Source organism: Globicephala melas, chromosome 7 (assembly GCF_963455315.2).
Source record: "Globicephala melas chromosome 7, mGloMel1.2, whole genome shotgun sequence".
In the NCBI taxonomy this organism is placed as follows: domain Eukaryota; kingdom Metazoa; phylum Chordata; class Mammalia; order Artiodactyla; family Delphinidae; genus Globicephala; species Globicephala melas.
The window spans coordinates 112,812,739-112,830,135 of record NC_083320.1 but is presented as its reverse complement, the minus strand read 5'-3'; the positions used below and the strand labels follow the sequence as shown (position 1 = coordinate 112,830,135).

At 45.9% G+C, this 17,397-nt stretch overlaps 1 protein-coding gene across 4 annotated transcripts in view; it reads left to right on the top strand.

Moving 5' to 3' along the window:
* The first annotated feature begins 416 nt into the window (after positions 1-416).
* Positions 417-17,397, top strand: part of CYFIP1 (cytoplasmic FMR1 interacting protein 1) — a 93,935-nt gene continuing 76,954 nt past the window's right edge. For 3 of the 4 annotated variants that reach the window (XM_060302602.1, XM_060302603.1, XM_060302600.1), the window contains exon 1: positions 417-528. The gene's annotated coding sequence lies outside the window, so the exon portion shown is untranslated. The remainder of the gene's footprint in view (positions 529-17,397) is intronic. The other variant, XM_060302601.1, reaches the window with a different exon arrangement.

The following is a 17,397-nucleotide window of genomic DNA, read 5'->3' as shown; positions in this document are numbered from 1 at the left end:
CTCCCTGGCTGTGGGGCGCCAGGCCAGTCCGCCTGGGTGGCCCCCCAAGTCCTTTCTGCAGCTCATCTCACCCGCCGCCCTGACCCTGTGGAGCCCCGGGACAGGGTGCGCACCCCCCGCTCTTTTTACGGCCCAAAGCGGGCAGCTTCCACGGGGAAGCGCCCCCCCTCCCACCGCCCCCGTGGTCCCAGGTAGAGCTGAGGTCGCCGAAGCCGGCAGGTGGCCCTGGAGGCTCTCTCCCTGGGGAGCATTTTGTGCGGCCGGAGAGGAGCGCGGCCCGGCATACTGCTGGACTGCGGAGTCGGGGGAGGGAGCTAGGCATGGAGGAGCGGATGGACTGGGCTGGAGAAGGAGCGCGGAGGGAGGAGCGCTGGGAGGAAGGGGCCGAGCCGGGAGAGCCCCCGCCCCGGGAGGAAGGGGAGGAGGCCGGGTGTTTCCTGGAGCATTCCCGACCCGCCTCGGTGACTCATTCGGCCGGGAGACTCCCAGGGCCCGCCCGGGACCCCAGAGCCGCCGCCGCGGACCAAGGTGAGGAACGCTGCCGCTTCCGCCCCACCCCGCCGCCCAGGTGGGATCGGGACCTCGCTCGAAACCCGGCCGGGAGGGAGCTGGAAGGCGGCGGTGCCGGGCCGGGGCCCCGCGAGCGGCCGGGACTTGGACCTCGGCCGCGCGGCCTCCCCGGCTGCGCCGCCTCCCAGGATGGCCCTGGCCACCGCGCTCCGGCCCGGGAGTCGCGGACCCCTGCCCCAGCGCCCCCGGCACGTGGCGAAACTCCAGTGGGGACGGGGTACATTGGGGTTTTCCAGTTATTGTTGGAAAGCAAGGAGCAGGCGGTTTACGCTGAGGTCGTGCTTTGTGCCCCTCTCTGAGGGAAGGAGGGAGACTCTGGCCGAGCGAGACCATTTTGCAGATTCTTGGAGAGAGGAGTTTGGGGGCTTTGTTAAGGAGCCGAGATTGTTACTTGGGCAGCGCGGTTCAGTATAGCCAGACTAAATTGTCTATTTCAAGCCTGAAATGCGTGCTCCTAATTCTCAGCGCTTGGTGGGCGGGAGAAAAGGGCGGAAGAGTAATTTGGCAATGGGGCTTAAGGAGCGTTTTCTAAGCCGAGAGAGGTGTCCGGACCACGTCCACTCTAGTGTCAGGTCTGAACGGCAGGATAGCGTTGCTTATGAAGCCCCGTGTTGGACGGTCTGCGCGTCTGTGGGAGACCTGGGAGTTTCCCTTTACAGGAGAGGAGGGTGCTGTGCGCCTCGCCGCACAGTGCTTGGCCGAAGCTGGTGAGCCGGGTGGTATTTCTTGGCCGTTATCGACGTGATTCCGTCAATGATCCGTGATTGAATCAGCAGTGATTCCCCTTGCCTAGCTCAGGTTGCTGTTCTTGACAGCTCACCAGCGGCTGCAGCGGCTCTGGGCTCGTGCTGGAAGATCCTGCCTGGGCCGCTCGGCTGGGGCGCCGGCCTGTGACGGTGCGCGCCGGTGCCTGCCGTCCCTTCTCCCTGAAGGCCCTTCGAGGTTTTCCGAGTAAAGCGCAGATCTACACGCACGGAGCTCGAAGAAAACATTCAGGGCCACGGCAGGTTTGCGTTTGTGGGAATTCAGTTAGGAAGGTGGTGCCAACGCTGCCTTCGCGCAGCGGCATCATCTCTGTGCCAGAGGCGAACCAGGGAAATGTGGTGGCAGACATTTCCTGTATTAATACATACATTTGTGTGCTCATAGGTCGCCCAAAGAAGAGTTACCCCCCAAGTGTTTTTGTTTTGTATGTGTGTTTACTTAAATTTATTTTTAAGTTTACACATAGTAAGATTCACTTTGTGGGGTACAGTTCAGTGAGTTTTAACAAATGCTTAGTGTAGTGTGACTCCCACCACAGTCAAGATACAGAACAGTTTTATCACCCCGCTGAACTCCTTCTTCCTGTCCCTTTGTAGGCACCCCCATTCCCAACTCCTGACCCCTGATCTGTTCTCCATTCCTACAGTTTTGCTTTTTCCAGAATGTCATATGTAGTTTTTGAGTCTGGTTAGTTCACTTAGCATAATGCGTTTGCGATTCATCCATACTCTAGTTTGTCCCTGGGGTAAAGACATTAAAGTTTAGAACTTGTACCACTAGGGTACAACCTGAGCCATTCAAATAACACTTTTGAGTCATGAGAAAAATTACAGAACTTCAGCTTTTTAAAAAATTCAAACAGTACTCAGCTACATATACTAAAAGTGAACTTCCCTCAGTACTTCTATCTTGGTAGGTAGCCTTTTCTGTGCATACACATAGGTTTTGTTTGTGTGTGTTCTTTTTGTAACATAATGAGAGACTGCATGTAGCATCATACCTTTTCACTTAATGATCTCGGATTATTTAAAGATGTTGGAAATCTTAACATGTTGGCACATACAGTATATATACACATGGATAGCCTTCATTCCTTTTAATGGCTGTATATAGTGTAGCTGCATTACAATTTATTTAATCAACCACCTGTTAATTGACATTGTTATTTTACGTTTGTCACCCCCATAGTCAATGCTTGTGTGTATATCTTTATGTATATACTCAAGTTTATCGTTCTGGAAGTAAATTAGGGTCTAAATAATAGCTAACATTCCTTGAGTACTTACTTTGCTCCAGCATCGTTCTAAGCCAGGGCTACTTTTCCTGTAAAGGTCCAGATAGTGACTACTTACAACTTTGCAGGCCGTATGGTCTCTGTCACAGCCTCCCCAGTTGCACTGTTGCAGCAGAAGTCGGCACAGTCTGTAATGAATGAGTATGGCTGTGCCCCAGTAGGACTTTGCTTGTAGAAGCAGACCACGGGCTGTAGTTTGCTAACTCCTGAGTGCTCTACATACTAATTATTCTCACGACCCTCAGAGGTGGGTGCAATTATTACTCCCACTTTATGGATGAGGAAACTGACCAAGAGGTGAAGTATGTGCCTAAAGTTACATGCCTGGTAAGTGGCAGAGCCAGACTTTGAATCCAGCCGTCTGACTGCACACTCATAAGTTAAAAATTAGAAAGAAGCACGGGCTTCCTTGGTGGCGCAGTGGTTGAGAGTCCGCCTGCCGATGCAGGGGACACGGCTTCGTGCCCCGGTCTGGGAAGATCCCACATGCTGCGGAGCGGCTGGGCCCGTGAGCCATGGCCGCTGAGGCTGCGCGTCCGGAGCCTGTGCTCCGCAACGGGAGAGGCCACGACAGGGAGAGGCCCGTGTACCGCAAAAAAAAAAGAAATTAGAAAGAAGCTGTCAGTAATGCCTTCTGCAAAATGTTAGACCCTAGGACCTGACCCTCACACACCTATTGAATCACTTACCTGCGATTTTTTGAAGGCACTGTGCTTGCTCAGGTACCACTCCAGGAGCACCTGCCTCCACTCCCCAGGTGGGCCAGTGTTCCCTCAGTCTGTGTGACAGTCTGTGTCCTGGCTTTTGATCTGCGTTTCACTAGCACCGGTTTATAGAGGGGTCAGCTCAGTCAGTGCCTGGGGTTGCCCACTAGCCAGTGGGAAGAAAGATACATTTTGGCAGGTGTGATCAAGTTGGGTCTTGGCAAATCTACTGCTTTGACTGTTGTTGATGTCTGCTATGTGTTCACTTGAGCCCCGGTGGGTATGTTGCTTGGACTACCTTCGACCATTTTTCTTCTTTGGTATCATGGGAAAAGCACCTATTAGGTTGTGATGAAGATCAAATGAGGTGTAATATATATAGGAAATGTACTGTATAAGGGGCTGTTACTATTCGTGCTATGTTTTCTAAAGCTTTTATATAACTAACCAGTCCTAGCTACTCATTGTTTTTGCAACCAAAATAAGCATAGCATGGGTTAACCACATCTATGTAATTTAAAAACTTTATTTTAGCCAGGGCAGTAAGGTCAGAAAAATAAATAAAAGGCAGATTGGAAAGAGAAAACAAAATTGTCCCTTTTTGCAGATGGTATCTACATAGAAAATCCAAGGAATCTATGAAAAAACTATTAGAACTAGTAGGTGAAGTTTAACAAGGTCACAAAATGCAGTCAACACATGTAAGTCAGTCTTATTCTATATACAAGCAATGTGCAATTAGAAAGTGAAATTTTAAAAAATACCATTTTCAGCAGCTTCAAAAAATCAAATACTTACATATAAATTTAATAAACCACATGCAGGATCTATATGCTGAAAACTACAAAATGCTGATGAATGAAACAAAGATCATGTAAATAAATGGAGAGGCACATTGTGGTCATGGGTTGGAACACTCAACATAGTAAAGATGTCAGTTCTCTCCAAATTGATCTATAGATTTAACACAATTCCAATCAAATACTGCAGCAAAAAAATATTTTAACTTTATTGATGTATAATGTACATACTATAAAATTTACCTACTTCAAGTGGGCAGTGATTTTTAGTAGATTTACGGAGTTGGGCAGCAGCACCATAACCCAGTTTTGGAACATACGGATCTCACCCCAGTAAAGATCGCTCATGACTTTTCACAGTTAATCCCCATTCGTAGGCCCTATTCCAGCTAATCACTAATTTGCTTTCTTTTATAGATTTGCCGTTTCTGGACATTTAACATAAACGAAAGTGTACAATTTGTGGGCTTTATGTGTGGCTTCCTTTACTTAGCATAATGTTTTTGGAGTTTATCCCTGTTCTAGTATGTACCAGCATTTCATTCCTTTTTGTTGCATTGTATTCCATTGTATGGATATATCACGTTTTGTTTAACCATTCATTAGATCCATTTTTTGCCTGTTATGAATAACTGCTGCTATGAAGACTCATGTACAAGTCTTTACGTGGGCATATGTTATAATGTCTTTTGGATAGAAATCTAGAAGTGTTCTTGCTGGGTCATAAGATATTTTTGTTTATTAGAAGTCTCAGGAGGATGTTTTTTGTGTGTGTGTCTGTGGTATGTGGGCCTCTCAGTGTTGTGGCCTCTCCCGTTGCGGAGCACAGGCTCCGGATGCGCAGGCCCAGCGGCCATGGCTCACGGGCCCAGCCGCTCCGCGGCATGTGGGATCCTCCAGACCGGGGCACGAACCCGTGTCCCCTGCATCGGCAGGCGAACTCCCAACCACTTGCGCCACCAGGGAAGCCCAGGAGGATGTTTTTATAGATAAAAGACAAACTGACTCTAAAATTTATATGAAGGGGAAAATAAACTGGAATATCTGAAAAAAATGATTCAAAAATAAATTAGGGAAATCACCTTGCCTGATTTTTTTTTACTATAATAAAATATAAATAACCCAAAATTTACCATTTTAACCATTTTAAGTGTACAGTTTAGTAGCATTAAGTTGTACAGCCATTACCACTATCCATCCCCTAAACTTTTTCTTCATCCCAAACTGAACCTCTGCACTTATTTATTTCTTTATTTTCTTGAAGTCTGGTTGATGTACGTTTCAGGTGTACAGCAAAGTGATTCCGTTTTGTATATATACACATACATATACATACATACACACATATCTGTTCTTTTTCAGATCTTTTCCATTATAGGTTATTATAAGATATTGAATATAGTTCCCTGTGTTATACAGTAGGTCCTTGTTAATCTATTTTATATATAATAGTATATGTTAATCTCAAATTCCTAATTTATCCCTCCCCCCACTTCCCCTTTGGTAACCATAAGTTTGTTTTCTATGTCTGTGTCTGCACCCACTTAAACACTAACTCCCCATTCCCTTATTCCTCCAGCTCTTGGTAGCAACCATTCTACTTCCTGTCTATGAACGTGACTATTCCAGACACCAATTAAGCATTGCTATGAACATGGTAATTCAATGTTTAATTTCTTTGAGCAGTTGTCATACTGTTTTCCATAGCAGCTTCGCCAGCCTTTATGTGTACCAACAATGCACAAGGGTTCCAGTTTCTTCACATCCTCACCAACACTTGTTATTTTCTGGTGTTTTTTTTTTTTTTTTAATAATAACCACCCTAATGTGTGTGAAGTAGTATCTCATTCTGGTTTTGATTTGCATTTCCCTAATGCTTAATGGTGTCAATCATCTCTTCATGTGCTTATTTGCCATTTGTGTATCTTCTTTACAGAAATGTCTATTCAAATCCTTTGTCCATTTTTTAATCATGTTGTTTGTTTTTTTTAGTGTTGAGTTGTAGGAATTCTTTATATATTTTGGATAACAATCCCTTATCAGATATATGATTTGCAAATATTTTCTCCCATTCTGTGGGTTATCTTTTCATTCTCTTGTCCTTGGATGCACAAAGGTTTTTAATTTTCATGTCCAGTTTATCTACTTTTTCTTTTGTTGCTAGTGCTTTTGGTGTCATATCCAAGAAATCATTGCCAAATCCAGTGTCATGAAGATTTTCTCATATGTTTTCTTCTAAGAGTTTTATAATTTTAGCTCTTCTGTTTAGCTTTTTGGTTCATTTGAGTTAATTTTGCATATATAGTATAAGGTGATGGTCCAATTTAATTCTTTTGCATGTGGATATCCAGTTTTCCCAGCACCATTTGTTAAAAAGACTGTCCTTTCTTCAGTGAATGGTCTTGACACCCTTGTTGAAAATCATTTGACCATATATACAAGGGTTTATTTCTGGGCTCTTTATTGTTTCATTGGTCAATGTGTCAGTCTTTATGCCAGTACCACACTATTTTGATTACTGTAGCTTTATAGTAAGTTTTGAAATCAGTAAATGTGAGACCTCCAGCTTTGTTGTTCTTTTTCAAGATTGTTTTTGCTATTCTGGGTCTTTTGAGATTCCATGTTAATCAAGGTGGGTTTTTCTATTTTTGCAAAAAATGCTTTTGGAATTTTGAAGGGGGTTACGTTGAATCAGTAGATGGCTTTGGATTATATTGTAAATTTTCTTTCTTTTTTTTTTTTTTTTTTTTTTTTTGGCTGCCCCGTGTGGCTTGCAGGATCTTAGTTCCCTGACTAGGGATCAAGCCCAGGCCCATGGCAGTGAGAGTGTGGAGTCCTAACCACTGGACTGCCAGGGAATTCCCTATATTGTCATCTTAATAATATTAAGTCTTCCAGTTCATGAACATGGAATATCTTTCCGTTTGTGTCTTTAATTTCTTTCAGCAGTGTTTTGTGATTTTTAAAATTTATTTATTTTATTTATTTATTTTGGCTGCGCCGGGTCTTATTTGCAGCATGCAGATCTTCGTTGCGGCATGCATGCGGGACCTAGTTCCCTGACCAGGGATCGAACACAGGCCCCCTGCATTGGGAGCGCAGAGTCTTAACCACTGGACCACCAGGGAAGTCTGTGTTTTGTAATTTTTAGTGTATGAATCATTCACCTCCTTGGTTAAATTTACTCTTTTTTTTTTTTTTTTTGGTTGCGTCGGGTCTTCATTGTGGCGTGTGGGTTTTCTTTCTCTAGTTGCGGCTCACGGGCTCCGGAGACCCTGGGCTCTGTAGTTTGCAGCACCTGGGCTCTCTCGTCGAGGCCCGCGAGCTCAATAGTTGTGGCGCCCAGGCTTAGTTGCCCCGCGGCATGTGGGATCAACCAGGGCTCGAAACCGTGTCCCCTGCTTTGGAAGGCGGATTCTTTACCACTGGACCACCAGGGAAGTTCCTAAATTTATGCTTAAGTTTTTTTTTCTTTTTGATGCTATTGTAAATGGAATTGTTTTCTTAATATTCTTTTTGGAATATTCATTGCTAATGTATAGAAATGCAGCTGATTTTTATGTGTTGCTTTTGTATCCTGCAGCTTTGCTTAATTCATTTATTAGCTGTAACAGGTTTTTTTGTGGTTTTTTAGGATTTTCTACATATAAGATCATGTTCTCTGTGGTTTCATGTATTCTGAGGTTGTTTCGTCAGGTGAATATGTTAATAGCTGTTACATCTCACTGGTGGAGTGACCATTTTGTCATAATGTTTCTAGTGACAATTTTTGTTTTCAAGTCTATTTTGTCTAATATTTATCTAATATTAGTATAGCTACTTCTGGCCACTTTTGGTTTCTCTTTGCACGTTATATCTTTTCCCATCCTTTTCGTTTCACCCTCCCTATATCTTTGAATTTAAAATTTGTCTCACAGCATGTTTTTTTAATCCATTCTATCAATGTCTGCCTTTTGATTGTCTATTCCATTTACACATAATGCAGATAACTTATATGGTAGGATTTACATTTGCCATTTTGTTATTTGTTCTTTTTATATCTGGAGACCCTTTGGCTATAAGTGAGGGGCTTAGGGACAGAGCTTACACTCTGTAGGAGCCAGTAGAGAACATAGCACCATGAATGGGGCTTAAACATGGCAACTCTGGCCTGAATTCAGGCTATCTAATAAGATTTCAGAGCACTCCAGGGATACGATTTGCATTTATATGAACTTACTGTGTTAAAGCCCTCTCAGAACATGGTCTCAAAAACATAGGGATGTGTTTTTTACCTTTGTGTTGGTCTGAGCCTGGTGTGCACTTGTGCTCTTCAGCAGAAGCTCATTGAGCATTCATTTACCTGGCTGTGCCCCCATCCAACTTCATGACTGCCTCACCTCCACACAAGGCTGTGGGGACAGAAATCACAGGCCTTGAACTGTGGCTTTCACATTTTTTAGTTGTGAATAAGACAAATGGACAGTGATAGCTACTGTGACTTTTGAAACAAGCATATTTGTGATTTGTATTTATATCTCAGATACTTCACTCGCCAAGGTTGTCAGGCCCTGTTCTTCACTCTCTCGGGGGAGTTTTGTTCTACAGGAGAGAGAAACCAATGCCTAGAGAGCAGTGAGTTTCATCTTGGAACCTGATTTGACAGCCAGAATTTTAAGTTCAGAGCTAGCATGGCCGTTCCTTGTGCCTGTGTTGTCCTGGCCAGGACTGGGGTGGCAGGGGGAGGGTGGGCGATGATTCATCCTTGAAGATACTCACAGAAGAAGGTACACTTTGCTCTGAAGAACCACACCTCCCCAAGTCAGAAGTGGTGATGAGGATTTGCATTATATTTAAATCCCTATCTAAAGATTGACCTACTCAAGCTGTTCCATTTGAAAGAATTTTCGTCTTTTTCCACAAATGCTGCTTGGAAGGACCAGTCTGCATAAAACCAATGAGCTTTAAAACCACCTGGACTCTTGACTGATTGGGGTTGTCTGTCCCCAGGGGTCATGGAATAACTAAGTGTGTTAAATCAAGCAGACCTGTGCACGTGCATGATAATTTCACAGATTCTGGAGAGCAAAGTTTTGCTCCTGCCCTGGAGACCACACTGATAAGGGTTTTGTACATGCAAGTTGGGCTTCTTCCTTTGCTTTGATTGAGGTGGGGGGGTGTGTATTAGTCAGAATTCTCCAGAGAAACAGAACCAATAGGGTATGTTTATATATATAGAGAGATTTATTTTAAGGAATTGGCTCACATGACCATGGAGGCTGGCAATTCTGAATTCAGAGTAGGCAGGCTGAGACCCAGGAAGAGTTGATGTTGCAGCTTGAGTCCAAAGGCCCTCTGGGGGCAGAATTCAAATCCAAAGAGGACCTCGGTTTTTTCTCTTAAGGTCTTCAACTGTTTGGAAGAGGCCCACCCACACCATGGAGGGTCATCAGGCTTTACTCAGAGTGTGCCCATTTAAACGTAAATCACACCTAAGAAATACCTGCACAGCAACATCTAGACTAATGTTTGACCCAAAACTGGATTATACCATAGCATAGTCAAGGTGACACATATAATTAATCATCATAGGGGGTAGTTTTTCTTTTGTATTTTAATTTGCATTTTAGGTAGTTGCCTCCTCCAACGAAGATTGGCTTCAAGGTAAGCCCCATGCAAAGGGTGGAAAGGGATTTGGGGGGGATCCCTGCCCTCTGGAACTGCCAGCTGAGCCAGGGAAGAATCAACACTGCCTACCCTCCCTCCACCAGGAAGAGGGAACACATCCTTCCACATGTCACTGCCAGACCTTGCACACAAGCACTGAGAGGCTGTGACCCTCTCAGTGGCCACAGATGGCCCCAGGTAGACCAGAGGTGGATACAGCAGAGTTAGTTCACTCCGGGAAGCCTCTGCCAGGATGGCCGAGCTCTGGGGCAGCTGCCATGGAAGATGTGACTTTCTGCCCTGCGATTCTGTGTTGACTCTGGAAGAGCTCTTGAGAAGCTCCTGGAACTCTCAGTTGTCTTGATTCTGCCTTGAGGTCAAGGCAGGAGGGAAAATGTGCTGTATTATAGGGCCTCTGGGGTGTGACTCAGCCTAGGGGTCCCCCCAGACTGGGGCAGAGGCAGCCCGGGTGCTGCGGCGCTGTGGGCCTCGGCGCGTCGTGCGGAGACACAGCCGTGCGTGCCCTTCCTGCGGACTCCGAGCGTGAAAGGCTCGAGTTCTCCCTTTTCCCGAAGGTCGGGTGCATTTCGGCAGAGTTAGCCCCCGTTGTGTTTTGCGCGGGCGTGTTTAGGGAACTCTATGCCTCCGCAGCCTGTGATTGGCTTTACAGCGACTGGAGGCGTGCAGCCCGCTGGACAGTCCCCCCCCCCCGCCCCCGCACCCCGGCTCTCCCCGAGGGCCCAGCTTCCGCCGCCGGGGAGACGCGCGCGCCCAGATCCTCTAGCCGCGGTCGGGCCAGGCTGCCTTCACACTCCTGCACGGCTCTCCGGGCCTTACAGCCGGCCGGTTCCCTGCCTTTTCCCGGCCTTCTGCCCCTTCTGTCCCCTCAGTCAGCAGCTCCCAGGAAGGGGTGGGGGAGGGCAGCGCCCACCCAACGCACCACGGTCCCAGCGGCAGCCCGAGCTGGTGCTTCCCAGCTTCCGAGCGCCTCAGGTTGCTTGAAGAAGTTAATTATGTACACTTACCAGTATTTCTCCTTTCATCTTTTATCTGCTTCTTTGTTAGCTCCCCCCCCCCCGCGTCCACACACACACACACACACACACACACACACACACACACACACACACCCAACACACACACACACACACACCCGGGCAGAGGTGATTTTGGGAATCGCAGCATTTCAGGGCCCAGTCATTGTCGACTGCTCACTTCATCCCTAAAAGGGCTCCTTGCGTGTGCCCTGGTGGGTGTCTCTGTCCATACGCGCTGGATAAGGCATGAAGTGCGCACAGTCTGTAATAGCTAGAGAGCTTGAAAAGATGCGGGAGGCAGCCCTGAATTTGCCGGTTGGTTGTGGCGGCCTTGTGCCAGTTGTAGAACTCCCCATGCCACACGCTTGGGGCCAGGCTGGTGAACTGTAGTGGGCCTGCGCTTGCCTGGGGCCGCAGGTCCTCCTGCCTTTCTGCGTGCCTGGCATCTTTGCAGGAACGAACCCTTTTGAAAGGTTTGTATGTTAGCTAGGGCTCCTGCATCAAGGTACCACAGACTGAGGGGCTTAAACAGTGGATATTTATTTCCTTGCGGTTCTGGAGGCTGGAAGTCCAAGATCAGGGTGTCAGCAGCGTTGGTTCTTTCTGAGGCCTCTGTCCTTGGCGTGTAGATGGCCACTTTCCCACTGTGTCTTCACATGGTCTTCCTTCTGTGCCTGTGTGTGTACTGATCTCCCCTTCTCGTAAAGGGCACCAGTCACATTGGATTAGGACCCACCCTGTGACCTCATTTTACTAATTACCTCTGTACATCTCCAAATGTAGTCAGTCTGAGGTACTAAGAGTTGGGACCTGGAAGGGGGACGCAATTCAGCCCCTAGCAGTTCATTTAGTTACAGTGATGAGGTGCCTGTGAGCCATTGGTTCTTGCTGCTCCTTGAGGACCTGGCAAGGAGGCGGGAGAAGATGTGTAGCTATCAGGTAGGCTTAGTTCCTCGTCCTCGTGAGGCAGAAATACAGACACTCCAGCGTTTTCTTCTATCGCTTCAAAGGATTATATGGTCCACCCTGTGTCGGAGACTACTGCCCTAAAACGTTTTCTCAAAGTGTGGGCCAGAGACTCCAACCTCAGAATCAAGGGGTGTGTGTGGGCCGGGCATTAAACATGCAGGTGCCCACGGCACTCAGCTCCACCAAGTCAGGACAAGGTGTGAGAGAGCATTTGCGCCGATCTCTGGTGATTGTCCGTTTCAGTTACAGCCAGCTCATACCCCTGGGGTGCTGGGCAGCAGGAGCCCACTTTCAGGATTTTATGGTACTCTGAATAAAGCACAGGCAGACATCATTTAATTGCTCTTTGCTTTCTTGCACTTCACAGATAGTACATTTTTTACAAATTGAAAGTTTGTGGTAACCCTACATCAAGCAAGTCTGTTGGTGCCATTTTTCCTTCAGCATTTGCTAACTTCGTGTCTTTGTGTCACATGTTGGTAATTCTTGGAATATTTTAAACTTTTAAATTATTTTTATATTTGGTATGGTGATCTATGGTCAGTGATCTTTGATGTTACTATGACTTGCTGCAGACTCAGATGATGGTTAGCATTTTTTAGCAACAACATTTTTTAATTAAGGTATGCACATTGCATTTGTTTTTTGAAGAGTTGATAGCCATTATTTAGTCTCTCGATGCCAAGTAATTCTGAGCCGCTTTTATATTACCACAACGGCATGCTTTTCAAAACACATTTCTAGCACCCTTATTGTTTTCCCTCCAGTATTGTCATCAAATACTCCTGGTTGACATTCCTATGGGACTCTTGGCCTGTCGTCTCTGCTATCACACATTATTTCCAACTCAAAAGCAATACTAAAATACAGTGAATTTCCAGTCTTGACAAATACCACTGTCAAAAATACAGTCTTGAGTTTCTTGTGCACAATGTTAAATAAAAATATTCTACTATTTACCTAAAAGCATGGCAGAGTTTGAATGGTGGCAAAAGGGATATGGGACATTTGGGGCAGCAGCAGCATGAATCAATCACATAGTAGAGAATGATAATAAAAACACTAGCTAGTAGTTATTAAGCACTTTTGTGTATTCGCCACTGTTATTTAGACCAAGTCTGTACATTGTGTTTTTTTTTTTTTTTTTGCGGTACGCGGGCCTCTCACTGCTGTGGCCTCTCCCGTTGCGGAGCACAGGCTCCGGACGCGCAGGCTCAGCGGCCATGGCTCACGGGCCCAGCCGCTCCGCGGCTTGTGGGATCCTCCCGGACCGGGGCACGAACCCGTGTCCCCTGCATCGGCAGGCGGACTCTCAACCACTGTGCCACCAGGGAAGCCCTGTACCTTGTTTTTAAGAAATAATGCTATTGCACACTTAATAGACTACAGTATAGTGTAAACATAACTTTATATGGTCTGGGAAACCAAAAACCTTTATTTGCTTTATTGTGATGGTCTGTAACTGAACCTGCAGTATTGCTGAGGTATGCGTGTACTCACCCTATCAGCTTTGTAGTAGCCTGAAAATGTTTGTTTGCAAAAACTCTTACCTCTTGATGACTTTTTAATTACCACGGGGGCGGGGGTGGGGTGGGGTGGGGGGGAAAAGATGTAGACAATTAGAACTATTCAGGAAGGAACTTTAAATAGGTGGCCTTTGGGCCCGGTGGCTGCAGGCAGAGCTACTAGCTGCTGCCTAACCCCCAATCACTGACAAGGCAGTGATTACACATTTTAGCTCAGTCTGAAACCTGAAATCTCACATATATGTATATTAAACTGTTCGTTGTGGGCAATTCCTTAATGTGCAGAGGCACGGAAAATATTGAATAGTGTATGAACCCTCAACAGTGGTCTGGGCTCACCTGTAACCCCTGCCCACACTGTGCTGTTGTGAAGCAAGTCCCAGGAGCACTGTCTCACCTGAGTCATAAACAAACACTTCATTCAGTACATGTCTCCAAGAGAGAGGAGTTCTACTTAAAAACATGAATGCTCTTGGAGTTTTGCTGCTTTTTTCTGGGCCAGAGGTGGAAATGGTTTTGCGTTTTTAAAGACCTCTCGCTATTTTGTGTAAGCTGGTTTCTTCAGATCCTAAAAATCTGGGAAGTGTAAAATTATTAAGTAATTGAAGCTAAACATTTGGAGTGTATATATATTTTAAACAAAGCCCACCATTCTGCAGTGGTCTGAAGCATTTGATTATAGAACGAAAATGATCACTGCTGAGGGCTGATTTGCCTGAGGACGCGTGGTCCCTGGCCCAGATCTCCGATAGGTCTGTCAGAAGCTTTCTTTAGGAGTGCAGGACTCTGGGCAGACAACAGGGATTTCCAAGGCAGTTGATCTGATCGGAAAGATGCGTTTCACTCTGTGGTGGACGCAGGTGTGTAACCTGCTCTGCGTCACAGCAGTGAGGCTCACCGAAACACCTGCAGTCACGGACGCATCTGTTTTCAACGTTTTTCATTCCCTTTCCCTTATGTTCACAAAAAGTTTTCAGAGAGATATTCCATTTTTTACTCTTTTTAAATAATTTCAACCTTACAAAAATTGCAAAAATAAAAATAATACAAAGAACACACGACAAAACTCTTTTACATCAATTTGAGGCCCTTCATCCCCCAGTGCCTGTGTGTATTTCCTAAGGATAAGGATATTCTCTTACATACCCACAGAACAATGACCAACCCTGGCCCTTTATAGAAAATGTTTGCTAATCCCTGTCCTAGAGAATCCATTGCACATATTAATGTGCAAGAATTTTCCTCACAGTTTACAATAAGAAACACCCCGTTATAGGGAGCTTCAGGAGACAGCACACAGACTAGTTCATTCGCTCAGTGGAATAGTACGCATCTGTCAAAACAGCACTTCAGAGCAGCATGTGACAGTGTGTGGATGCCTCTTAGTAATAGCAGTGAAAAAAGTGCGTCAGGCAATTACGTATATTGATAGCATAATATCCCTTTTATAAAGACTGAATTTTAAAAGTGCCTTTTTGAGAATATGTATAGATGAGGTGCAGCTTGTACAAAAGAAGGCAGGGGATTGATGCCCAGGTGGAATTTGCTGTATATCACAGGCAGGACCCTGGCTTTTGTTGTGGACAGCTGGTTCACCTGTCTTTATGGCATCACTTTAACATAACAAGGTGAGAACGGGCCAGGGTCTAGGAACTATTATGCATCTGAGGTCCAACAAAAAAATTCCTAACATCAATCAGTTACTGAACTTTTTATGGATCTCAATATTACTTTTAAGTTAATTCTTTGAGATTACCTGCTGCCTCAGAACTGTTTCTCAGATGGGCGATTGTTTGACTTCTGACAGAGGGTCAGCAGTTTGCTCAGGCGGGAGCTGTGCATTAGAAACTGCTCCCTTCCCTGGTTGGGGCTGGCACAGTTCTTCCTACTTGGGTGGGGCTGGCACAGTTCTTCCTACTTGGTACATTTATAAGTGAAAGAGGGAATTCCAAAGGCAAAAGGCTGAAAAGTTGATATGGTAAAAATTTTAAACTGAGGTTTCAAAGAAAAAAGTAAGTGACATAAGAAGGCAAGTAGTGTGACCTGGGAAAATTTTTTGTAGCAACTTTCACACAGTTTTAATGTCTTTAATAAAGAGGTACCGTTGAGTACTTGACATTGATGAGGAAAATACCGAGATTTCAAAGGACAAAATAACAAGAAAACAAACCAAGCTGGCAAGTCACAAAAGAAAGAAAAAAAAGGGTTACTGTATAAAAATTTGTTCAACTTTAATAAGAATAAAAGTAATGCAAATTAAAAGAACATTTAGATGCGGTTCCACTTATTAAATTGTAAAAATGCAAGTGATCCCTGGATGTTGTGATGAGGTGCCATGCTGGTGTCTGTGGGACCCTGTGGGAGGGCACCTCACCTGAATCCACCTGTAACTTTTTAAAAATTGAGAAATAATTGACATACATTATGTTAGTTTCAGATATAATGATTTGATATCTGGATATATTGTGAAACGATCACCACAGCATGTCTGGTTAACATCCATCACTTTACATAGTCACAAAAAATTTTTCTCTTGTGATGAGAACTTTTAAGATCTGTTTTCTTAGCGACCTTCAAATATGCACTACAGTGTTATTTACTGTAGTCACCATGCTGTACATTACATCCCCATGACTTATTTATTTTATAACTGGGAGTTTGTACCTTTTGACCACCTTTACCCAGTTCTCTCACTCCCTGCCTCTCACACCACCAAGCTATTCTCTACCTATGAGTTTTGTTTCCTTCCTTCCTCCCTCCCTTCCTCCCTCCCTCCCTTCCTTCCTTCCTTCCTTCCTTCCTTCCTTCCTTCCTTCCTTCCTCCCTCCCTCCCTCCCTGCCTCCCATCTCTCCCTCCCTCCCTGCCTTCCCTCCTTCCTTCCTTCCTCCCTCCCTTCCCTCCCTCCCTCCTTTCCTTCCTTCCTTCCTTCCTCCCTCCCTCCCTCCCTCTCGTCCTCCCTCCCTGCCTTCCTTCCTTCCTTCCTTCCTCCCTTTCTTTTTAAGATTCCACATACAAGTGAGATAATACAGTATTTGTCTTGCTCTGCCTAACTTATTTCACTTAGCATAATACATGTCTTGGCTACTGTAAATAATACTACAGTGAATATGGGGTGCAGATATCTTTTTGAATTAGTGATTTTGTTGCCTTTGGATAAATGGCCAGAAGTGGGATTGATGGATCATCTCCTGCAGCTGTGAAGACATTCATGCGATTTAAGAATCCCCTCCTGGGACGTGCTGCCGAGGAAGTCATCTGGAAACACCGTCGTCCCTCGCTATCCGCCGGGGGTTCGTTCCAGGAGCTCCCGTGGATACCAAAATCCACAGATGCTCAAGTCACTTATATGAGATGGAAGTTGTACCATGAATACAGTCAGTGTACCGTATCCCCAGGTTTTGCATCTGTGGATACAGAGGACCGATTATACTGGACCTTTCTGCCCAGATACGGTCATCTTAGGCTTTTCTCTAGAAGGTAAAAATTTGTTAAAAGGCTCACATGAAGGGAAGGCTTAGAAGGACTGCTGGGTCGGAGTTCTCGGTGAGCATTTATGAGGCTGTGTAAGCAAGGATGAGGCCACCTTCCGGTATGGAGTGGCGCTGGTGATGGAGCCTGGGCAGGCAGCGTCCAGGTCTGTGTGCCGGGGCCCAGGCCTTCCCTGCGGTGAGCTGGGGAAGTGTCCGCCCCTGGCAGGCCTGTGTGCAGGCTCACTCTCCCTCTTTCTGGGGCAGGAAGCGTCCCCGGAGTCACGGTGGATGGAGAGCCCCCAGCCTAGTCGGGAGGTTGGTGGCCCCCTCTCCATGGTGTGACCACCCCCCAGTGCCAGAGACCGCCGAGCTTGGCTCCATCCTAGAAGGAACACGCTGAGCTGCTACTGTCATCTCCCCTCGTGTCTTAAACATGCACTGGATTCTGTGTGAAAGATGAAGACCACCGGAGTCACAAAGAAATGGTCAGGCATTAGTAGACCAGAGGGATCCCAGACCTTGGGGGAAAACAAGCCCCCCCCGCCGCCCCAGGAGAACCCACCCCATCCCAACCTCCATCCCACAGCAGTGCGTCCAGCTCTGTGGGGCTCACCT